Source organism: Vulpes lagopus, chromosome 6 (assembly GCF_018345385.1).
Source record: "Vulpes lagopus strain Blue_001 chromosome 6, ASM1834538v1, whole genome shotgun sequence".
NCBI classification, from domain to species: domain Eukaryota; kingdom Metazoa; phylum Chordata; class Mammalia; order Carnivora; family Canidae; genus Vulpes; species Vulpes lagopus.
Genome location: NC_054829.1, coordinates 96026635 through 96053426, shown reverse-complemented (window position 1 = coordinate 96053426; position 26792 = coordinate 96026635). Strand labels below are relative to the sequence as shown.

Genomic DNA, 26792 nt, shown 5'->3' with positions numbered 1-26792 from the left:
GAACAAAATATACTCAGAACCAAGAGGATCACCCTCTAGGTCACCCTCTAGGACCCCTTAGGGAGACTACATTCTCTCTCCACTACCACTTCCTCACCACCACCATTCCCCCTTTTTTCTCTTTTCTTTTCTTTTTTCCTCTTCTTTGTTTTTGGTTTTTGGATTTTTATTTTTACTACTTTGTTTTAAAATTTGTTTTTTGCTTTAGTGGTCCTTTTATTTTGTTCTATTCTTCTTTTTCTTTTATATTCTGGTCTCTGACCTCTTGGAATCATCTAGGGTGCATTTTACTTAGGTTTTGGTTGATAGTTTTGACTCAGACCTCTCACAGCCACTCTGCACTAGACAAACAAAATGACTAGAAGGAAGAATTCACTACAAAAGAAAAAAACCAGAAATGATACTCTCTGCTACAGAGTTACTGAATATGGATTTAAATATGATGTCAGAAATTCAACTCGGAAGTACAATTATAAAGCTACTGGTGGCTCCGGAAAAAAACATAAAGGACTCTAGAGACTTCTTTATTGCAGAATTGAGATCTAATCAGGCTTAAATTAAAAATAGATTAAATGAGATGCAATCCAAACTGGATGCTCTAACTGCTAGAGTTAATGAGGTGGAAGAGAGAGTGACATAGAAGACAGGTTGATGGTTAGGAAGGAATCTGAGAAAAAAGAGAAAAACAAGAGCCCATGAGGACAGGCTTAGGGAAATAAATGATAGCTTGAGAAGGAAGAATATACATCGAATTGGGATTCCAGAAGAGGCTGTGGGAGAGAGAGAGAGGACCACAAAGGATATTTGAACAAATCATAGCTGAGAACTTCCCAAATCTGCAGAAGGAAACAGGCATCAGATCCAAGAGATAGAGAGGATCCTCCAAAAATCCATAAAAACCGCTCAACACCTTGACATTTAATAGTGAAACTTGCAAATTTCAAAGATAAAGAGAAAAAAAAAGAAAAAATGAAAAAAAAAGGAAAAAAAAAAGAAAAAAGAAAAAAAAAAGAAAAAAAAGAAAAAAGATTCTCTTTATCTTCAAAGATAAAGAGAAAATTCTTAAAGCTGCTCGAGATGAGATTCTTAACATACGGGAGTAGAAATATTAGATTAACAGGAGAACTCTCCACAGAGACCTGGCAGGCCGGAAGAGGCTGGCATGATATATACAGGGTACTAAATGAAGAACATGCAGCCAAGAATACTTTATCCAGGAAGGCTGTCACTCAGGATAGAAGGAGAGATAAAGAGCTTCCAGTATAGGCAGAAACCGAAAGAATATCTGACCACCAAACCAGCTCTGCAAGAAATATTAAGGGGGGACTTTGTAAAAGAAAGAGGAAGCTCAAAGAAATAATCCACAAAACAGGGACTTAATAGTAATACAATGACAATAAATTCATATCCTTCAGTAGTTACTCTGAACGTGAGTGGGCTAAATGATCCAGTCAAAAGACACAGGGTATCAGACTGGATAAAAAAGCAAAACTCATCTATTTTCTGTCTATAAGAGACTCATTTTGGACCTAAGGACACCTTCAGCCTGAAAATGAAGAGGTGGAGAACCATTTACCATTCAAGTGGTCCTCAAAAGAGAGCTAGGTTAGCAATCCTCATATCAGATATATTGAAGTTTATCCCAAAGACTGTAGTAAGAGATGAAGATGTACACTATATCATACTTAAAGGGTCTATCCAATGAAAGAAGACTTAACAATCATGGATATTTATGCCCCTAATGTGGAAGCTGCCAAATATATCAATCATTTAATAACCAAAGTAAAGAGACACTTAGATAATAGTACACTAATAGTAGGAGACTTCAACAAGACACTTTCAGCAAATGACAGATATTCTAAGCAGAGCATCACCAAAGAAATAAGGGCCTTAAATGATACACTGGACCAAATAGATTTCACAGATATATACAGAAGTTTCCATACAAACACAACTGAATACACATTCTTCTTCAGTGCACATGGAATTTTCTCCAGAATAGACCACATGCTGGGTCACAAATCAGGTCTCAACCAGAAGATTGGGATTGTCTCCTGCATATTTTCACACCACAATACTTTGAAACTGGAACTTGATCACAAGAAAAAATTTGGAAGAAATTCAAACACTTGGAGGTTAAAGAACATCCTACTAAAAGATGAATGGGTCAACCAGGAAATTAGAGAATTAAAAAGATTTATGGAAACTAATGAAAATGAAGATACAACCATTCAACATCTTTGAGATATAGCAAAAGCAGTCCTAAGAGGGAAATATATTGCAGTACAAGCCTCCTTCAAAAAATTGGAAAAAAATCAAATACACAAGCTAACCTCACACCTAAAGGAATTGGAGAAAGAACAGCAAGTAAAGCCTACACCAGGCAGAAGAGATATAATAAAGATTCGAGCAGAACTCAATGAAATAGAGACCAAAAGAATTGAGAACAGATCAACAAAATCAGGAGCGGGTTCTTTAAAAGAATTAATAAGATAGATAAACCACTAGCCAGCCTTATTAAAAGAAAAAAGACTCAAATTAATAAAACCATGAATGAAAGAGGAGAGATCACAACCGATACCGAGGAAACACAAATGATTTTAAAAACATATTATGAGGAGCTATATGCCAACAAATTAGACAATCTAGAAGAAATGGATGAATTTCTGGAAAACCACGAATTACCAAAACTGGAACAGGAAGAGATAGAAAACCTGAACAGTCCAACAACCAGTGAGGAAATTGAAGCAGTCATAAAAAACCTCCCAATACACTAAAGTCCAGGGCCAGATGGTTTCTCAGGGGGATTCTATCTGACATTTAAAGAAGAAATAATACCTATGCTACTAAAGCTGTTTCAAAGGATAGAAAGGAAGAGAATGCTTCCAAACTAGTTTTATGAGGCCAGCATTACCTTGACTTCAAAACCAGACAAAGACCCCACCAAAAAGGAGAATTATAGACAAATATTCCTGATGAACACAGATGAAGAAATTCTCAACAAGATGCTAGCCAGTAGGATCCAACAGTACATTAAGAGGATTATTCACCATGACCAAATGGGATTTATCCCTGGGATGCAAGATTGGTTCGACACTCGTAAAACAATTAGCGTGATACATCACATCAACAAGAGAAAAAAGAACCATATGGTCCTCTCAATAGATGCAGAGATAGCACTCTGGAATACAGTGTGGAGGTTCCTCAAAGAGTTAAAAATAGAGCTGCCCTACGACCCAGCAATTGCAGTACTGGGTATTTACCCCAAAGATACAGATGTACTGAAACACCAGGACACCTGCACCCCAATGTTCATAGCAGCAATGTCCAAAATAGCCAAACTGTGGAAGGAGCCACAATGTCCTTTGACAGATGAATGGATAAAGAAGATGTGGTCTATATATACAATGGAATATTACTCAGCCATCAGAAAGGACAAATACCCACCATTTGCTTTGACATGGATTGGCTGGAGGGTATTATGTTGAGTGAAATACGTTAATTGGAGAAGGACAATCATAATATGGTTTCACTCATACGTGGAATATAAGAAATAGTGAAAGGGATTATAAGGGAGAGGAGGAGAACTGAGTGGGAAAAATTAGAGAGGGAGACAAACCATGAGAAACTCCTAACTCTGGGAAACGAACAAAGTGTTGTGGAAGGGAAGGTGGGTGGGGGGATGGGGTAACTGTGTGTTGGGCACTGAGGAGGGCATTTGATGGGTGAGCACTGGGTGTTTCACTATATGTTGGCAAATCGAACTTAAATAAAAACAAATGTAAAAAAAAATAATGCATGCCAAAAAAATTATTGGAACCTGTCAAAGGGTCATAGGAGCCAGCTTGAAGGTGCTGCTACTGGCTAAAATCTGGAAGAATTTGAACATCAAAATAAATAATAATGATAATGAATTATAATCCATAGAATAAAACAGGAATTCATTTTTTAACATTTGAACTGTCTTGTACTGACAATGATACTTTACTGTCTCTTATCATTAGTGTGCTTTTTCTATTTATTTTCGTGTCTCCTGTAGTTTTTGTTTTATAATTGTAATTGCTGTTTTATTTGGTGCATGGATTGTTGTGAATTTTATATCTTCAAAGTGAATATATCGGGGATCCCTGGGTGGCGCAGCGGTTTAGCGCCTGCCTTTGGCCCAGGGCGCGATCCTGGAGACCCGGGATCGAATCCCACATCAGGCTCCCGGTGCATGGAGCCTGCTTCTCCCTCTGCCTGTGTTTCTGCCTCTCTCTCTCTCTCTCTCTCTCTCTCTCTCTGCGACTATCATAAATAAATAAATAAAAATTAAAAAAAAAAACAAAGTGAATATATCTTCAGTTTTGAAATGTTCTTCATTACAATTCATTTTTTTGGCTTGAATTATGATTTATCTGATATTATGATCATAACCCCATTTCTTCTGTTATTTACCTTTGCCTGGTACACTTTTATTTTTAACGATCCTGGTTTTTTCCTTTTAGACTTTTCGAATTACTATTGTCTATGTCTCTTGTACAAAGCAGAATTGTTGTTTGGTTGTTATTTTGTTCTCCAATTTGAAAATCATTTTATTTTGATAAGTGAGTCAAATCTATTCACATGTCTTGCTATGAGTAATATATGTGGTCTCTACTGTTTCATAATCACAATGTTTTGTTGTACTTACTCCATATCATATTACATTTATTGTGTTTCTTAACATTGTTTTTTCCTTTGGTCTTCCATGATATCAGTTTATTTATTTAGGAATATTTGTATTTTTGCTATAGTTGTTACTTTTGTACTAGGACTTTTTGAAAATTCCCTTACTCCCATTTCCTTGTTTGTCCTTTTACTTTCTGGTTTGTCAGTTGTTAATAATATCCTTTGATTACAATATATAACTTATATAGCATTCAAGAGTTTTTAAATTTTTTCTCATTCCTTTTTTTCCTGCCATTATTCAATTGTGTTCTTTGTTTTAGTCTTAGATCTATTATTATATATACTATATATGCTTGTAAGTCATTTTGTTAAAGTTTTACCTGTCATGTCTTAGTTAGGTGACACCTTTCTTTGTGTTGATTTCTCAGAAGCATGTTACCTGAATTCCTGTGCATTTGAATTCCTTTTTTCCTAAAGTCTTGATAATTTTAAGGGTCTTTGGTTCGATTTATTATCCTTAGTTGATATTTCCTTTTTGTGTGTGTTTCTTAAAAATAATAGCCATAAATGAAAAAATGTTCGATATCAATCATCATCAGGGAAATACAAATCAAACCACAGGATACTACCTTACACTGGTCAGAATGGCTAAAATTAATAACTTAGGAAACAAAGATGGTGAGGATGTGGAGAAAGGGGAACCTTCTTACTCTGTTGATGGGAATGTAAACTGTTACAGCCACTGAAAAACAGTATGGAGATTCCTCAAAAGTTAAAAATAGAACTACTCTATGACCTAGCAATTGCACTACTAGGTAATACCCAAAGGATACAAACATAGCTATTTGAAGGGGCACATGCACCCCAGTGTTTATAGCAGCAGTGTCCACAATTGCCAAACTATGGAAAGAGCCCAGATGTCTATAGACAAATGAATGGATAAAGAAGATGTGGGATGTGTGTGTATATACACACACGCACACAGTGTAACATTATTCAACCATCAAAAAGAATGAAATCTTGCCATTTACACATAATGTGGATAGAACTAGAGTGTATTATGCAAGCGAAATAAGTCAGAGAAAGATAACCAATTACAGAGAGAAAGATAAGTACCATATGATTTTACTCATATGTGGAATTTAGGAAACAAAACTGATGAACATGGGGAAAAGATAGGAAAAATAAAATAAGATGAAAATACAGAGAGGCAAACCATAAGAAACTTGAAAATGGGGAACAAGCAGAGGGTTGCTGCAGGGGAGTTGGGTCAAAGATGGGGTAAATGAGTAATGGGCATTAAGGAGGGCACTTGATGTAATGAGTGCAGGGTGTTACATGCATCTGAGGAATCACTAAATTCTATGCCTGAAACTAGTAATACACTACATGTTAACTAACTTGAATTTAAATGAACAAAAATAATAGTCTTGTTACACAGCTTGGTATCTTATTTTTGAGAATTTTGTAGCCTGCCTAATTTTATTGCCTTTGTAAGTTTTTGGTCTTTTGCTTAAAAGTCTTGATGGTTAAAAAAAAAATTAAATTCTAGTAGGTTTACTGGCATATTTCCAGAATTGAACATTTCATTTTCAGTTTGTTTTCCATGTATTTTTTATTTTTATTTTTATTTATTTATGATAGTCACACAGAGAGAGAGAGAGAGGCAGAGACACAGGCAGAGGGAGAAGCAGGCTCCATGCACCAGGAGCCGGATGTGGGATTCGATCCCGGGTCTCCAGGATCGCGCCCTGGGCCAAAGACAGGCGCTAAACCGCTGCGCCACCCAGGGATCCCTCAGTTTGTTTTCCTACATATAAATTGGTTCCTTTCAATATGTATATTTAAATAGTTTTTTTTAACTTACAAAATTTTGTCCTTCATTATTGCTTTAAATATTAGTTCATTCTGTTAAAATTAAATACAAAGTAGAGTGTATTTAAGAATTCCCTGAGTAGAAAAAATATACTTAAGCCATGTAAATAAATTAATCTATCTCATTTCATGAATGTAGGAGAAATTGAACCTAGATTATTTCTTGTAAATGCTTCTGAAAATCATAAAAGAAACTAAAGTCATATTCCTAAAAATGGTATGAGATATTACTTTTACCAATTCCCTGCCTTCAAGAAATCCATATTATAATAACCAACAATAGTAAAGGTTAACAGCTTGCTTATTTTCATTTTATAAGCTTCCTGTAACATCATGCCCCTCAGATTTGTATCAGTTTTTATTGTTGAAAGTACCCAGTTTGTAACTGGTTTTATAAATTTTAAACTCTTGCTAATCCTATTCCTTGATTTAGTGGTTTTAATTTTGCTATTTCTGGATTTTTTATAGTTCCATTTTTTTTTCAACTTCAAGGATACCATTAATACATATTTTGGATCTCCTCTGCATGTCTTCCATTTCAAACCACTTTTTCTCTGACTCTTCACTTCTTTATCTTATATTCTTATTCTTTATTTTTCTTGATTTTTGTCAATACTTCTTATGAAATTTTTATGTGAACTTTTTTGTTCCCTGTTTACCTTGTAGCTTAGTCTTATATGTTAGATGGTTGTTTGTGTATGTGTGTGTGTTTACTATCAGCCAAATCAACTTTTATTTCTTTTATTTTTTGTTCATTCTGTTATTTTTAAATTGTATTCAAAAATTTTTTTTAATCTCCAAAAGCTTTATTGAGGAAATTCAATTTGGTTTGTAGTTTTATGTTACAGTTTTCTTCTGGGGCATGTATATATATGTGTGTGTGTGGCTGGTGGGAATATTTATTAGCTAGTGCTTTGGTGTTTTTCTCTTCTTTTTGTAGAGATGTAGACTGAACACACACACACACACACACATACACACACACATATATATGTACTACACACATATATATATATACATACATATATGTAGTGGTTTAGTATATCTCATAATAAGTAAAAATGCTTTAAATGGAACACATTTCTTTATCACCTTTTGTACATAAAAGTCCCATTTAACTTGCAAATGAATAGAAAGGCATTTTCTTTGTTTCCATCCATACCTTTCAATTTAGATATCCTTTAAGCTATGAACATTTACTCAAAAACATACATGGTAGTCAGTTTTCTGGGGAAGGTCATTTTGATCCTCTAGGATATGAAGATTCATAAGAGAATATGTAACAGAAGATTAGAAGATTTTATATTCGATGATACAATAAATCTGATCACTGTGTTAGTGTAAGTTAGCACAATGAAAATAAATTATTTTATTCTGGTTAGTTGAGAGAACTTTTACATGAGTGAGGAAGGCTTTTAAATTATTGAGGAAGTTGTAGTTTATATAGCAGTGAACTATAAGTGAAAGGTCTAGGTTTTTGTCCTGACTTATAGGCAGTAATGTGAAATAAAAGCATCTTGTTTGTGGTCAGGATGACCTACAACTTAGAGATAAATATTCCAGGCCTTAACTATTATTAGATATGAAAAGGAAAAAAAACTATATTTATCTGAAATCCTCTGAGGAAATTATTGAATGCTGGTTGATTAGCTTTTTTGGTGTTGGAGAGAGCAGGTCAATGCTTCTAAGGGTTATGCTTTTAATGATAGGTGATGACAATTGCTTTCTAATATGCAAAGAGCTGATTAACTATAAGAATTTGGCCTCTAAGTGGAGTTTTGTAAATTTAGAGCCATAGATAAGACATTCTGTATGAAAAAGAAAGGCTGAACTGTTATCAAGAGTTGCCTATTCCATTAATCTCACATACTGTGTTCAAACCCTGATCTAAATAAATTTTTTAATAATATCTAAGTGCTTTAGAAATATCAATCTAAATGGCTTAAAATATCTAAATATTATTGGTTTAAAAATGCATCAAAGTGTTTGTCTTCCTGGATCACTAAATAATTAATTTACCTGGGCTCCATACAACTCCCCAGAATTTGTGAATATGATGAATTATCAGTCCTTTGATTAAATTATCATATATGACATAGCTGACCTTAAAATAGGGAGATTCTTCTGAATTATCTAGGTGGACCCAGTGTAATCACATGAACCTTTAAGTGTGAAGAATTTTGTCCACCTGGGAGCAAGAGAAGCCAGAGAAACTAGAATTGGAGAGAGACTGAATAGGTGGTTGCTACTTTGAAGAGCAAAGGCCACATGAAAAGAATGTGGACAGTCTTTTGGAACAGAGAGAAGCCCCCCAGTTAATAACCTGCATGGAAATAGGGACTTCAGACCTACAGTTGCAGGGTCCTGGATTTTGCTAATGACCTGCATTAGCTTGGTACTAGATTCTTTCCCTGACTGTCTGGGTTAAGAGCTCAGCTTGGCTGACACTTTGATTTTAGACTTGAGATACCTTGAGAATAGAATCCAGCCATATCCACTCCAGACTTCTGACCTAGAACTGTAAGCTAATAAATAGATATTGTTTTAAGCCACTAGGCTTGTGACAATTTGTTATACAGCATTAGAAAACTAATACATTAGCCCACAAAGTGAGACCGTTACCTTTTTCATACTAAATTTACTTGATGTTCCTAAGAATTTTACTTATTCTGTTCAAATTAATAAATGTTTTAAATTTAAAAGAGAATGAGGAGCCTGTATTTTGATTCCAATTCATACTTAATACTTCTCTGATTATCTAAAATATAATTTAATTTTATTCTGCATTTCATATATGAATAGAAATACTGTACATTTATATTATGCATATTTTTAGTGCTTAGAACATTAAATGATGATGTAATCACTGATTAATGTGACAACACCATTTGCACTAGATGAGTGCTGAAAATGCAGAAATGATAATGAAATGCAGATACTGAGAAGTAAATGTATTAATTTTATTGATTTAAAAAAATCAAATCAGGGACAATTTTTCATGCTTAATTAAATAGAATAAAGCACATTCATAAAATCAAGAGTAGGAAACATTATGTATTAATAGGTTTTTTAAGCAACATTGTAGGTACTATTTAAGAATGTCACATTGTGCTATTGTTTGATTAGAGCTCTCTTACATTTTTAAGTGGCACTGTACATCAACTTTAATTTGTATTATCTACATTTTGTGGTATACATTAAAAATGATTAGTATGAAAACATTATCTAATTTGCCTCCAATAATCAAATTTCCAGAGATCTTAGGTAATATTATATTGTTTGGCCTAAAAGCATTTTAGAGCACAATATGTTTTGTAATATTAGATTAAATATGTTGCTTGGCAAAAGGGAAAGACAAAGAAAATTTTTAATGACTTTTGGAAGAAAAGAGGGGAAGAGTAAAGGAGTAATGCAGATATTAAGAATATTGAAAATTGAGCACCTTCCTTTCATTCTGAAAAAAAAAATGCTTTAGAAATGTCTTGAAAACATATTCTCTAAATCCAATATATAGTTTATAAATATATTTGTTTTAATTAAACACTGGTTGGAATTAGACTTACACTCAAAGATTTTTAAAATTTATATTTTATTCTTAATAATGAAATTTGCGAATAGAATGGCCAAGAGTTTCAGAATACATAATTTCTATTTTCAGGTGATATTAAACAGTAATTTAAAAAAAAAAAAACAGGATACCTGGGTGGCTCAGTGGTTGAGCATCTGCCTTTGGCTCAGGACGTGATCCCAGTGTCCTGTGATGGAGTCCTGAGTTGGGCTCCCCGCAGGGAGCCTGCTTCTCCCTCTGTCTATGTCTCTGCCTCTCTGTGTCTCTCATGAATAAATAAAATCTTTTTAAAAATAAAAAAAAAATCACCTGAGTTTTTAGAGTTATGTAACCAAATAACAAATGCAAAATGTTTTGTACCCTCACATCCATAGGAGTGTATTTATACTAGCAATTTGGAGTGGGCTGGAGGGAGAAGACAGGAGTGGACAGGAGTGGTACCCACTGGCTTCTCTGGTTTTGGGGGAAGAATCAGCTAGCCCCTAATATCTGCTAAATTAGAAGTTTGGTCCAATAAACCTCTTTCGTGAAAAGATTTAGGAGATGGGCAGTTTTTCCAAGTTCCCCTGTGCTAAGCCCTTGGCAGTTAGCTGTGGTGAGTTCTGGACAGCTGTTAAGAATTGCTTCTTTGGCATAGTTTTGTGGCCTTGCGGGCACAAGTCTGTTGGTTTTTAGAGCTCGGTATTTTGGGAGTTCTTTCCCCTGGTGAGAGTCTTTAACATTTGGGGTGCTACATGTGGAATTCCAAACCTTTCAGTCCTGGAGTGACTGGGAGTTGGGGGTTTCCTCCTGTTTGGTACTGTGTCAAGAGTGGGGTTTATGGTGAGAATGTATTTCAGCCTTTCCTAACATTTTGATGTGGGTATTTTCTGATTCATCAAATGTGTAGGAGTCACTCAGCTAGTTTCTGGACCTCATTAAAGGATCAGAGGAGGGTAGCCCTGATGGCTCAATGGTTTAGCGCCGCTTTCAGTCCGGGCCTGATCCTGGAGACTCGGGATTGAGTCCCATGTCGGGCTCCCTGCATGGAGCCTGCTTCTCCCTCTGCCTGTGTCTCTGCCTCTTTCTCTCTCTCTCTCTCTCTCTGTGTCTCTCATGAATAAATAAATAAAATCTTAAAAAGAAAAAAAAGGATCAGAGGAATTTGTTCCATATGTAGCTGTTTGGTACATTTGTGGGTCGAAGAAAGCTCAGGATCCTTCTATGTTGCCCTTTTGGCCGATTCCAAGTAAATATTCAGTTTTTATTATTTTGATTATTAATTATTGATTTTTATTAATTGGAAAATTTTATTTATTCATTTGAAAATCCACCAATCATGTCTTTTTTCCATTTTGTGTTGTGAAATACATATTTTTCTTATTACTTTCTAAGATATTCATGTATTACAGAGAAAGATACATTTGCAATAAGAACTATACTACTACTAATTAATTGCTAATTAGAATTTATTGTTTTCTTTAAATTTTTTTTACAATAATATTTACATGAAAAAGTCTTAATTTTTGTTTACACTTTTACTGATCTTTTCCTTTGGGTTTATCTGGTGTTTTGTTTTTGCTTTGCAATTATATCTTGAAACTAGCTAAATAAATATATATCAATTCTTGTTATGTTCTTTTTTTCATATGCCATTTTAAATCCGTGGTTTAGAAAATATTTCAAAAATATAGAGAAGTTAGAGAATAACACAACAAAGATTTTCACATTCATCATCCTGCTCTATCAAACTCACATGTTGCTATACCTTTTAAACATGCTCAAATCACAATAAAATTATCTAAACCCAGTATATGTCAACACTTAGTATTTGTGGCTTTCTTTTTTAACCCTACTCAGTTTGAGTTGAGTGATTGTTGATCATCTGATCTACAACTACTGTTCAAGTTGATTTGTATTTATCTTTGATCAGTTTTCATCATCTAGTAGGCCTTCAACTAGAGCAACTCTGCTGGATTAAATCCTGTCATCTTCCTTCACCCCCTAAGTTAATTTTTCAGTACTTCGAACCTATGGAGCAAATGGAGAAGTGCAGTGCTAAGTACTACTAGCAGAGTATTAGAGTATTTTCTTTCTATCCCTGACTTGTTTTACTTTTATGATGGGTCTTCCTACAATGCTATGTTCTGTGGCAAGTTCTTCAATTCTCTACTGGTAACCTTTGTATTCTGAGAGTGACAAGTCTCAAGTAGTTACATAAATGTAAGTTGATTATTTTTTCTATAAAACAGAATTTAAATTGATTATTTAAATAGTGAAGAAAATATTTGGATTGAAAAAAATCTTTGATTCCAAAGGACTTTTTGAACAAAGTATAAAACAGGGGAACCGTAAAGGAAACATCAGAAAAACGTGACTTCAAAAAGTTTAACACTTTTATATAGGAAAACTAAATAAAAATTACTATAAAACACTGTAAATAAACTGAACATTTCCAAACCATGAGACAAATGCCATATGTAAAAACAAAGGACTTTTAATGCATATAAAGGCCAAGACTATTAATATACATGAAGTGTTTACAAAACAAGAGAGAAAAAAGATAAGAACTCAGCGAGCCATAAAAATGGAATTAACACATGAAAAAATGCTTAAATTCACTTGAAATTAAAGAAATATAGATTTTTAAATAAAATGTTTTCTCCTTCAGGAGATTTTAAAAAGGTAATATTCAATGTTGGCAAAGGTAGGGAAAATAGATGTACAATTGACTCTTGAATGATGCAAAGGTCGGGGACATCAATACTGCACAGCTGAAAATCTATAGCTTTTGACTCCCCAAAAGTTTAATAGCTTACTATTGACCGGAAGCCTTACTGATAACATAAACACTTAATTAACACATATTTTGTGTGTTACATGTATTCTATACTGTATTTCTATACCTAGAGGAAATGAAATGTTAAGAAACTCATAAGGAAGAAAAAATACATATACAGCACTGTACTGTATTTATCGATACTATAAGTTTATGTTGTTTGTTTACAAAAATGAATTGTCAGTGCCTATATCAATATTGTTTTATATGACACAAAATGCTGTAGATGTTATACGTATTACTAGCACTAGATATCAAAAATGAAAATATAATATGAAAAATAAATTTATATTTATTTACAGGTATGATTATTTGTGCATTAATAATAAAGAAGCAGAAATATGATTGCTTTATAGTAGCCTAGCCCCTAATGAATGGTTATAAAATTTTTATGGTATACAGTATTACAATAATATTCATAATACAGTATTGGCCACATAGTTACTTTTTAAAAAAGCCACTTACCTGTGATGATAGGCTGATACAGTTTTTCCAAGGATGAGAGAGAGGCATACTGTACAGTAATATAATTCTGTGAAAACAAAGTTATAAGGCAATAAGGAAACTAAAATATTACTAATTTTATATTAAATATTACCTTATGCCTATAGAAGGATAGACTCTCACTTCCATACAGGTTTTTTTTTAGATGCAAGGAGTTTTAATTAAATTGGCATAATTAAGACCAAAAAGATAAGGTGGACACTGCCACCTTATTTTAATGGCTTATTTTCAGCCATTGCCTTTAACAACAGGCTAAGGAACAGAACTTGAAACACAGCTGAGTCCTGGTGTTCTGAGACAGTGAAGGGATTTCCTCAGAATTTAAATATATTAATATAACCGGTTATATAAATCTAAATGTAAAACTAATCTCCTCTAAGTTTAGAGGTGGCATTTACCACCTCGGTGAAAAGCTGAACATCCCTAATCAATTCCAATCATATTAGAAAGGGAAAACAGTGACAGCGCTTGCTGAACCAGAATTATTATCAAAGTTCAAAAAGCTGATTGTATCCATTTAACCACAAGCCAATCTTATTTAAATCAGGACTGTCCAGGGAGGCCTGGGTGGCTCAACCGTGCAGTGTCTGCCCTTGGCCCAGGGGGTGGAGTTCACTGATGGAGTCCCACATCTGGCACCCTGCATGGAGCCTGCTTCTCCCTCTGCCTATATCTCCACTTCTTTCTCTCTCTCTCTGTGTCTCTCATGAATAATAAATAAAAAATAAATAAATAAATAAATAAATCAGGACTCTCCAAGAAAAACATTCTATCAGCCACTCTTGATCTGAATTCTGGTCACTGAGATCAATTTAAATATGGTACACATAAAAAAGTCATGAGACATTTTTGTTTTGTAATAAATAAGGCAATAGCTATCTATTACTCATTAGTGGCTTTTTTGAGAGAGGTTATTAAGTCTGCTCTTTCCCCTGTCTTCTTAATGCCAGCGAAGATCACTTTTGTTCCAGGGATGTACTTCTTGGGATTCTCCAAATACTCCAGGTCTCCTCTCCCTGGGTGATGCCTTTGTTCTTGTTGGCATCTGTGTAAGAAAATCCAGGGGCCTGACCTGTCTTTTGCCCAGATAAACCATGGAGATTTGCCCCAGTCTTGTGCTTGCTTCCCTTTGCCACGATATGGCACTGGGCACACTTCTGAACAAAAATCTTCTTGCCCTTCTCAACATCACCCATTTTTGAATCGCTTTTCTGTCACTTGCGAAACGAAGATGCCGGTTCGCAAGCTGGACGTCCTGCTCTCTCCATACAGGTCTTGAATATGATGTTTTACACCATGTAAGTGATGTTTTAGCCACAGATGATAATGATACAAAAACATCTCATACGATTCTTGTACAGTTACTAGATTTTCATATGAGGACACACACATGCATAACAAATAAGTTTGTTGACTATACAGCATAATGATTATTTACTATTTGTTAAGTGCAAGTGGATCATCATAAAGGTCTTCATCCTCATCATTTTCATGTTGAGTAGGCTGAGGAGGAGTAGAAAGGAGGGGTTGGTCTTGCTGTCAGGGGTGGCAGAGGTAGAAGAAGTGGAGGAGGTAGAATGAGAAGCAGGCACTCTTGCTGTAACTTTATGGAAAAACACATAATTTCTGTCTGACTTTCTTTTTCTTTTTTTCTTTTTTCTAAAAATTTGTTATATGATACCAATCAGTCCTTTTCCACCATTTGCTTTAGTTTCAGTGCTGGTATTATAGAAGTGTCTATGTCACAAGTGAATTCAAAAGCAGTCTTCAATAATCAGAACCCTTCCGCCACATTGTCTGATGTCAGTTTGTTTTCTGGCACTGCTTCTTCTGTGTCTTCTTCTTATCATCTGGCACTGGTTCAAAAACATTCATCTCCATAAGGTTGTCTTCTGTTCATTCCTCTGATGGGGTGACTATTAGATCTTGAGTTTTCCCAAAACCCATATCTTGAAACTCTCTCCCCTCACCTCTTTCACCATATCTACAATCTTTTTCATGATTTTTTTATTGCATCTGTTGTAAATCATATGAAACAATGCAAAACATTTAGACACATGAATAGATATTTTCCCAAAGGCATACAGATAGATGGCCAACAGACTCATGAAAAGATGCTTAATGTTACTCATCTTCAGGAAAATACAAATCAAAACTACAATAAGAGATCACCTTACACTTGTCAGAATCGCTAAAACCAACAATGTAAGAAACAACAGGTGTTGGCAATGATGTGGAGGAAGGGTAACCCTCTTACATTATTGGTGGAAATGCAAACTGGTGCAGTTACTCTGGAAAACAGTATGGAGATTTCTCAAAAGTTAAAAACAGAACTACCCTACAATCCAGCAATTGCACTACTAGGTATTAACCCAAAGAATACAAAAATACTAATTAAAAGGGATACATGTACCTTTATGTTTATAGCAGCATTATCTACAATAACCAAATTACAGAAAGAGCCGAAGCGTCCATCAACTGATGAATGGATAAAGAAGATATAATATATATATATATATACACATATATACATATACATATATACATATATATATATCCATGAAAAAGAATGAAATCTTGCTGTTTGCAATGATGTGGATGGAACTAGAGAGTATAGCACTAAGTGAAATAAGTCAGAGAAAGACAATATCATATGATTTCATTCATATGTGGAATTTAAGAAACAAAACAAACAAACCTGGGGGTAAAAAAGAGAGGCAAACTAAGAAATAGACTCCTAATTATAGAGAACAAACTGATGGTTATCAGAGGGTGGATGAATTGGGGGAATGGGTTAAATAGGAGAAGGGAATGAAGGTGTGACTTGTGATGAGCCAGTGTTGTATGGAAGTGTTGAATCACTGAATTGTACACCTGAAACTAATATTACACTACATGTTAACTAGAATTTATTTATTTTTATGGATTTTATTTCTTTATTTGTGAGAAAGAGAGTGCACAAGTGGTGGGGATGGGCGCAGGGGAGAGGGAGAAGCAGGCTCCCTGCTGAGCAGGGAGCCTGATTTGAAGCTCCATCCCGGGACCCTGAGATCATCTTAGCCAGAGGCAAATACTTAACTGATGGAGCCACTCAGGTGCCCTAGTTATCTAGAATTTAAATAAAAACTATCTGGATACAGTTTTCTCCAGCAGGAATTCAGGCTTGATAGCTTATATGGCTTTTTCTGTAAAAATGGTGGCATCTTCAATGGTGTAATCCTTCTAGACTTTCATGATATTCTCTCTATTGGGGCTTTCTTCCATAGGGTTGACAGTCTTTTCCATAGAGTACCATATATAAAGAGTCTTAAAGATGTTTATGACACCCTGATCTAGAGGCTGAATTAGAGACATGTTTGGAGGCAAGTAGACACCATTGGGCAGATGGGGACATTGTCTAATATCAAAAGATAGATGTGTTTGTTTTCCCCTTGATGTACTGAAATAGAGCTGAAAAAATGGCTCATTGAATGTAGTTTTAATTATTTTGTACAGTTTTAAAAATCTGGTTTATGGGCTGTCAGAATTGTAATTTTTAATTGCCTTCGAAGAATGAAGATTTAAAATAATGTCTCCCTGAACAGGTGAGATATCTCAGTTGCTCTTGGGTCACTGGTTTATAGACTTTCATACACACACACACACACACACATACACACAGAGACAAATATCTTATTAGACTTTGGACTCCCTGATTCAGCTGATTATGCTCAATGCCCAAGATGCATACTATACTGCACTACAGATTTATTTTCACAACAATAAATCTTCAAGTCATTATGATTCCACTCAACAAAAGGCCTGCAGGAATGATTTATTATTTGGGTATTTGGAGATGATACATTTGATGGTTTTTTTAGAAAGCTTTTTTTTTTACTCCATATTCAGATGTGCTTTACTGTCAAATGCATATTTAGATTAGATTCTTGAATTTTAATGGTAATCTGCTTTTTTTTTTAAAAAAAAAATTTGACTGAAAATGTTTGTCATTTTTCTAATGAGTTAGCCAAAGAAATGTAGCTAGTATTGCATTTCTTCCCTAAATTCCATTTAGGTTAGATCATTTTTCTTTTTTCCATGATTTTTAATACCACAAAATAATTTTAGAATCGATTACAAGTTAAATGTAACAATTAATGCTTTAATTTCATAGATCTCACTGTGACATTTTTCCTGTTAAATAAAGCAGTTTATTGGCAAAAGTGCGTGTATTTTTCTTATTTGTAAGGTTCTATTTAGTGATATTCTTGTCTTTGATTATCAAAGACTCTCACTGCAGGCTGTGCTAATGCTTGTGCCTGAATATTTCTGCAAGTTGAATCACTAATGCTACTTGCTAAGGTGAGTGTACAGAAAGTTTGTCATCTCCTATTCATGTTAATCAATATCAAGCACCTGTGAATGCTTTAGGATGAGACTATAATGCAGAATGCATGAATTTTGTCCTCAGGAAATTTGCAGTGAAGCAGGTGCTGGATGAATTTCCCCCCCCTAGTCCATGAGCTCTGTTAATTCTATCTTCAGTAGGCCTAATGTTTGAATAAACCAGATGTCTAATAAATTATTTTCATGCCCAGAATTTGAGATTTTTTTTACTCTAGTATAGTATGATCTTACTCCTTACTGTAAGAAAGCTTAATAGCAATGCAATTCAAGGTTTTGTTTTGCTTTTTAAGGGGGGATGTGAGTGATTTAATTCATGGGTAGGTTTAGAACCCATAGATAATCCTATTGCCTTTATTTTTCTAATGAAAGAATTTCTAATACTTTGGGGAAAAACAAGGGCAGTGCCTTACCAGCAAGGTACTTCATGACTTTAGGGATGAAGCGCCAATAGAACCAATCCAGAAAAACGATTCTTGTCCAAGCCTTCTTGTTGTATAACCACAAGACTGGCAGTTGGTGTTTATTTTTTCCCTTCAAGGTTTGGGGGTTAGCAGCTTTATGGATAAGGGCAATCCTGATTATAAACCTGATTGCATTGACAAAATAGTAGAGTTAGCTTATCTCTTCCTCCCTTAAATCTTGGTGCTTCCTTCTCTTCTTTATTAGTACTATACTTTAGCATTTTTGTTTTCAGAATAGGAAGCTTCCATCTGCATTAAAAACCTATCCAGGCATATATCCTTTCTCTTCAATGATTTTAATGGTGTCTGGGAACTCATCCTCTGACTCTTGGTTGGCAGAAGCTGGTTCTACTGTTATCACAACATTTTTTTAAGCTAAACCCCTTTCTAAAATTGTCGAATCATCCTTTGCTGGCATTAAGTGCTCCAGCTTTAATTCGTCTACCTTTCTTTTGGTTAAGTTGTCATGTAATGACTTCACTTTTCCTTGAATCATATTAGAGTTTTAGGTATACCTTTCTTACAGCAATCTTGCACCCACATAAAAGCTGCATTTTTAAAACAAAATAAAAAAAGAACTATTTCACAAAAGTACAAAGTTTTTGCATCTGCTGGTGTAGCCGCAACGGTCACTTCACAAACTGTCTTTTCCTTGTTTACATTGGCCCTAAACTCTGGATGCCTTTTTTTAAAAAAGATTATTTATTTATTTATTTATTTATTTATTTATTTATTCATTCATTCATTCATTCATGAGAGACAGAGACAGAGAGAGAGAGGCAGAGACACAGGCAGAGGGAGAAGCAGGCTCCATGCAGGGAGCCAAACGTGGGACTCAATCCCAGGTCTCCTGGATCAGGCCCTGGGCTGAAGGCGGCGCTAAACCACTGAGCCACCAGGGGTGCCCTCTGGATGCATTTATCTTAAAATGGTGGGCTGCAGACCTCTGTCTGTGGTACGTGTCAAGCAATTCACCTTTTCTTTGTAATGCTGTACTTCTCTCTGCTTCTTAGGAGCACTTCCAACATCACTAGAAGCACTTTGCATGGGTCCTGTGTTGTTATTCAGGTTTTATAGTATCGCATTAAACATGGTGAAAAATATGTGAGAACCACAAGAGATCACATTTGCTGTGATATGCAATTTACTGGAGAGAGAAACTGTTCATGTGGAGGAATTAGTGTCTCACAATGTTTTAGGTGGATATTTACAACACTTGAACTCACTGCAATAGCAACAGAGGGTGGCTATGGAATTATCACAGTAGTACAGTATGTGCTACAGTTAATTTTATGCAGTTATGATATAATACTGCATCTTTACATTTGCTTTCATTTATCTGTAAATGGTGCTATGTACTATCTGTATGTTTTAATAAATTTTAACTTTTCATGATAGATTTATATATATTTTATTATAGTAAATGATAAAATAATATCTATATATATTTTAGGCAATTGTGACATACCTAACTTTTTCTTAAAATTTTCCATATTTCTAGTCTGTACTGTTCATCTGTTTTTTCAAATTGTTGCAAATGGCCAAAAATTTGTCCAATATACTTATTGAAAAAAAATTTGTGTCTAAGTGGACCCACATAGTTCAACTCATATTGTTCAAGGGCCAGTGTACTACTCTTGGGGGAGTTTCTATTGTTAAAACCTTTCTGAAGTTACTTGATAATTTCAACCAAAATTGATTTGCACATATCCTTGCCTTAACAATTCAGTTTTTAGGGAATTTATCTTGGCATTTGCCAAGAAGTACATAAACATATATGTATATGTTTTCATTTATTATGTCATTGTTTATAACACTGCAAAAATGGAAATGAGTTAAATGTTCACTGGTGAAGGCTGAGTAAAGTAACAGTAATAGAATTCCTTTTTTACTTTATATTTCACATTTTACAATGAGACTGTAGTGTAGTGATGGGAAGGGACAGTAGAACAATAACTGATTACATCAAAGATGATCTATAGTGGCCCTTTAGTTTTGTTAACTTTTTTTGTTCATTTCATTTTGCTGTGTGTTTGTTTGTGTGTTTCTTTTTAATTTTTCCTATGAATTCTCTGGCAAATTTGGAATGGCTTCAAGAGAGTTATGAATTAGATGCTTTTCTAAACTGAAACCATGAACTTTTTTTTTCCTTCTCTTATCCTTGTCTTTTTTTCGTATGCTTTTGTGCATGTTTAATTGACTTCCCCTTTTATACTACAGGCATAAATCAGAAATTCACTTTTTCAAGGTAGTTGTATCTTTAAGCTATTGAAAGTACCTGTGTTCTGGAAAAGCATAACCAGGACTAGAAAATTTACATTTTCTTTAATATGTTGGAATGGTAGAATTCCAATAACTCTAACAATAACATTTAAAATTGTTAAATAAAGAATACTTTTTAAAAAGAATTTATTCTTCTCCTTGAAACATGTGGGGAAAAGAGTTGCTTTTTTTTTAAGCATGACATTTCGTTAAAAATGTTAATAAATTATAGAGGATTCTTCTGAGTTTTATTTTTTAATGTCTAATAAAGATACTTGTTAAATTATATTTCATTCATAATCAAGTTACAATTTTATGTCAGTCTTTGTGCTTTTTTGTCATATGAAACAGATGCACTGATTTTTTTTTAAACTGCATGTTCTAAGATTAATTTAACTCTGACATTGAAGAATATATTACTTTCAGATAATCCTTGAGTAGTTATTTGGGGAGAAATCCAGAATCCTCCAAATACCTGATATATTAGGAAGTCATTATTTATAATGAGGTGTAATAATAAGTAAAATTTATCTAGTGCTCACCTATGTACCTGACTCTCTCTGTTCCACATATTTTAACTCATTTAATCCTAACAACAAGCCTACGAGGTAGGAACTAATATTTTTCTCATTTTACAGATAAGGAAATTGAGACATAAGATTTATCCATGGCCATATGATTAGCAAAAATGATGAGTCAGGGCTTGAACCCAGACATCATAGCTTCAGAGTCTATCATCTTCAGTAGGGATGGACACTGGTGCCAGTGCTTAGTAAAGACTCAGTTTAAAAAAAAAAGGACTCAGTACATTTTTGTTAGACAAAAACTACAATAGTGTAGCATTTAAAAACAGTATCACTTAAGTAGCTTTTTGTTTATGGTACAGGAGAACAATATTCTAAAATTTTCAAAAGAAAGGAAAGGAAGAAGAAAGGATATTAGCATTATTTCAGATGATCATTTTCTTGCTTCCCCATGAAGTTAAGATATTTTGGATGTTTTTAGATGGCTATAACCTTTATATTTATGACTCTTGGAAACAGAGATTGGATCCTCAAAGTTTTTTCATCCAGTGTTTTATTCTGTTTGTTTTGTTTCTTTATTCAATCAAGAAACATTTAGTACTAAAATTGTGCTATTAAATTTGATACCAAGTATAAACTAACTTGAACAATTCTTTAGTACTCTATAAGCACTACAAATATGGAAGGAGATGGTATATTTAAAATATATTTCATTCATCAGAAAAGGTATTTATAGGAACATCAAGGGAGGATAATTTGGTTTCCTTTGTTTCAGTGCAAAATATGCCTTTTGCTATTGAGACCTATAAACTATACACTGTAACATGGAAAACAGTTATTTTTGTGTATGGATAAATAGCTAGAGCTCTTTATCTCTCTGTGTAGACAATGTTCAGTTCCTGTCATTGCAGCTCCTTTCTCATAATTACCTTGCTTTCTCTCCTCTCTTTTTCATAGTTTATTCCTATCATCACCTCTACTCTTCTTTGCATATAATCATATTATATTTTAGATATAGATAATAGGATGCTAAGATATTTTTAGCTTACAGAAAGAAAGCCTGGATCATCTATCTTCTCTTAGCTTACTGTGGGAGAGGCAACTTCCAAATATGAATAGTTCTAGGACTCATTTTACTGCCAATGTCATAGGAAGAAGAGAAAGGAGAAGCACATTTCTTGCAAGACACTCACTAGATATTTCTGAACATGACCTTCAGCTTACCTCTTGGTGAGAGGGGTTGGATGAGTTAAGTGAGGTTTTTGAAGGCCTCCTTGCAGCTAAAAACAAGGCTATGAACATAACCCAGCAATTCTGACTTCAAGTTTTGTGATATTTCAGGAGTACTACCTTAAAATGATCCTTCTTTTTGTGTAAGGGGTAATTCTCGCCATACTGAGTATAATAGATAATAAGGGTCATTTGATTTCAAAAAGTTTGAACATAATAAAATGATTAGAATTTTACTTGTAGACATTTCTCTAGAGTTAATGGAAATTTTCACAACTCTGCTATTCACATTCACACATCCCTCACAAATCCCACAAATTCATCAAAATTACCTCTTAAATATTCTAAGTTTTCAAGATAATTTTTAGTGCCTTATCCAAATCTGTCTGGCTGGCTCTAGAGACAATTGTGTTCTTTTTTAAAACAACACTTACATTAACTTTTTTTCTTTTCCCATTCAACTTACAAAAGAATTAACTTCCGGAATTGTATTGAGTTGATAAAACTCTAAAGAAATGATATCATGTCAATTAGAGCTATTATGACTGGCAATAATTTTTTTCCCCTGCCTCAGTAGCATTAGCATTTACAGGAAAAGAAAGATTACCTAGGCCATTTCTGTTCATGTATTTTACTCTGATATGCTAAGATATATATTTTTTTCGACAAAACCAGTGTCAAAGGTGGGCATGTAAAGCTCAAGCATCAAAAGTAAAAGTCTACTTTTTTGATAGCAAATAGAAGTAAATGCATCTCACATAAAATATTAATCAAATTCAAATACTTAATGATTTTATGAAAGTTAGTCCTTGATCAGTATGAATGAGCATATCCGTACTTCTGCATCATTGCTGATATTATAAGTTACACCTATTTTTAGAAACAAGAACATCTTTAGGGAAGGCAGTACTTGAACAATCTTTACCCAGCACACATTTAATATAGAACTGCTTAGATGTGAGACAAATTTAAGCACTATAGGGGTTGAAAATACTTTTAAGACATTATGTCAGCCCTACTGTTTTAGGGCAGTTCAGTGATAAGGCCAAATGTGGGAGGGGAGGCTTCAAGATACTGATAGATTCATTCACTCTTTCTTTAGCTCATATGTTTACTCATTGATTAAAAAATATTCATCAATCATTTACAGTGTGCAAGGCACTTGCCATCACTGAAGATACATTGATCAACGAAACAATACTTTCTCAATCTTCAAGAACTCTACATAGCTATGGGGGTGATGATATTAAATAACTGAAACCTTTGATTGCAAGTGTAACAACCACTGCAAAGCTAAGAGTGGTGTATTCTGGAAGTGTATCACTGGAGACCTTTACTCTTTGGCTTCCTACCCCATTCAAGTTCAAAATTTGTGAAGTATCTTGTATTTGGGCATGGGATATTTTTCAGGGGCTTCAACTGGCTTGACAGAATTGAATAAAATTATAAAGTGTGTGAAATAGTTTTTCCAAAACATAAATGGAATGACATGCTTTACTTTGAGGCTGGTTGAAACTAGTGATTTTTTTTTTTTTTTTAAATTATTGAACTGCCTGGGATACTGTCTTCATGTGATTCTTAACAACTTAACTACTTTTCATTGTTGTTGTTTGGGGCTTAAAATACCAAAAGCTTTCCTTTTAAATATCCAGTTGACATCTCCCTGGGGAAGGAAGATACGTATCACTGAGGGTTACATGTAGTTTCACATCTAATAGAAATAATAATGCTAATGACAATGATGATGGCAATAGAAAGGGGACACTAGTGCCTGTTATGTATCAGATACATTCTAAGAATTTCACATACATCAATTGTTTTAATTCTTTGATTATGTCATTTTTAGATAGAGCCTAGATTTCCCAGATGAAATCAGGACACCTTAGATTTACCTTTAATTTGCATTAAGGCATAGCCTTTATTTCATCAGACATTTTATCATGTTTTCCCTCAATCTCTATTTGTTCTTGTTGCCTCTGGGAGCTGGACGTAGCTTCTAGCACTGTCAGCCCCACACTAGAATGGAATTTTTAATGCACTGTGTTTCTTTAAGTAACTGGCTGCCAGTTCAAAGGTTGTCATTTAAGCTGATGACCTAGATTCATGTTCTAGCTAAAAAATTAGACCAGGAAGATATGAATCAGGCATTTTTACTTTTTGTGCCAGGACTCAGATCTTGCTGTGAAGTATGTGGAATTTTCCAAACACAGGAACAGGATATAAATTCTAGGTTAAAAAAAAAAAAGGCATAAGAAATGTCTATCATATCTATTCATCATATGCCTTTCCTATTTCTATAAAGGATCAGCCAAAGATTTGATGATCTTACCTATACATACCATTTTTTCCCTGAAATGATATTCAGGGTGCCACCTATAGGTATTGTTTAAATAATTGCTATTAAGCAGTGTTTCAGATTTGTCTTATTAACTATTTGCCTAGGAAATTGACTTGAAATATCAATCTCTTGGTCAGAGAAAATAAGAATGGAAGATGAATAAGAAGAGCTTACAGGCATTGATAAAGGAAAAAAGCATGGGATATGTTTTCAGAAAAGTGTAAATATGCTGCAAGAAGAGATGATCATGAACAAGGGTAGTATATTTTCACTTGGTGGAGGACATAGTGAATCTACTGAAATTTAGGGTCACTAGTTTGATGAATTTTCCTTGATGGGAACACTATTTTTTAAGAAAACTGATCACTGATGAAGTTTATTATCTTTGCTTCAAGGCATTTAAAAAAAAGTTTTCTGTATGGCAGCAGTCAATGCCATCAATCATATATAAGCTGGGCACTGGAAAAAGGAATAGTCATGATGCCAGGCAGGGTGTTAAGGAAGCAGTAACCATAATAGCTTTAGATATGAAAATTAAAATGTATAGGTAGGGTAATCAAAATCTTTGCAAAAAAAGCTTTCCTAAACACTCTAAGTATATTGTGTGTGCTCACGATTTCTTTGTGCTTTGGCACTGTCTTCCACTTTACTTTCGCATACCACGGAAGCAGCCCCAAAAGATCCAGAAGTCATCTTTGGAGCTGCTACTGTCATTGCATATCTTCAGCCTACCCTTACTAAATACTCTGTTGATTCAGGCAAGAAGAAAACAACTGCTGACATTTTTAGTTGACTTACCGATTGTGGCATTTGGTGCTTGACACAGGACTTAAACCAGAAAATGCGTAAGAATCTTCTCCCCTCATACCCTTATCATATTTAGTGATTCTTTGGAAGTAGAAGATAATGTTGGCGTATGCTTGAGGGTGATAATAAGAGTATGAAAAACAAGAGAAAGTATGTTTTATAAAGTATGGCTCCTAGATGGACTTTAAAAGTATGATTTTTCAGTACCCAAACATGTTTGATTTATTTGAAACATTAAAATACTTCCCTATCAGCCCAGGCCCTGATAGTTCAGTCTTGTTTTCTGAAATTCACTTTTGTAGAATAGTAAGAGTAAGGAACAGATATTTGAAACCTAAGAAATATAGTGTTTGAGTCTACACAATTAGCCACAAGAGTCTCCTGCCTACCAGAAAAATCACTAAAACTTGAAAACTTTGGTTTTTACACGTAATAGAAATGAACAGATATGTTACATACAATATATTTTAAAATGTTTTAAAATAATATGAGGAAAATGATTAAATTTTTTTTCATTGAAATAATTAGCTAATAGTTTACAGGCATTAATTGTATAACAAATATATGATATTTTATATTTAATTGACTTTAGAAATATTATTAAAGTTATTAATTTCCATGTGGTTTATGTTGATTAAAAATGTTAATGTAACTGGAGAGCACATAAACAGCCATAAATGATGAACGGAGAAGCCTTTTAACTTAATTGGAATCTATTAAAAATGAAATAAGCAGTCTCATTTGTAGAATAAGTAAAGTGCACTCACAAAGAACCATATAGCAGGGATAGTTTTGCTGCTTATGAAAACAAATAATTATTCTCACTTCTTTATGAAATTTTTTTAAAGACTTTATTTATTTGAGATAAAGAGAGAGTGAGAGAGAGACAGAGACCAAGAGCCAGGGGGCAGAGGGAGAGGGAGAAGCAGGGTCCCCACTGAGCAAGGAGCCTGACACGGGGCTCAATCCTATGACCTCGGGGTCATGATCTGAGCCGAAGGTAGATGCTGAACTGACTGTGCCACCTAGGTGCCCCTCATTTCTGTATGAAATTTGATTTTCATTGTGAAATTTGAAAGTGAGAACTTGATGTATTTCATCAAACCTATTTTTTTGAGAATATGGACCTAAGTTTTATAATTCTATTTATTTTACCTTAAATTTTGATAAGCAAATTTACAGTCTTCACAGTCTTATTAGGAGGGCATAAATTTAGGGACACTCTTTTAAATTTCTTATTTTTAATGATTAAGAGAATATTAATATTTTTTCCATTTATGCCATTGCTTAGTGTGATCATCTGTGCTACATAGTCTTAGGTATTTTCCATGTAAGACATGTTTATGCTCATCCATTGAAATCCTTTTCA

The 26792-nt window shown here is 34.1% G+C and overlaps 1 protein-coding gene and 1 pseudogene across 1 annotated transcript in view; one reads left to right on the top strand and one right to left on the bottom strand.

Annotated features, from left to right (window-relative positions):
* The window catches only part of STPG2 (sperm tail PG-rich repeat containing 2), a 560246-nt gene that overhangs the window by 225137 nt on the left and 308317 nt on the right, over nt 1-26792 (top strand). The gene's annotated exons all lie outside the window — the stretch shown is intronic.
* On the bottom strand, nt 14298-14611 carry LOC121492396 (annotated as a pseudogene).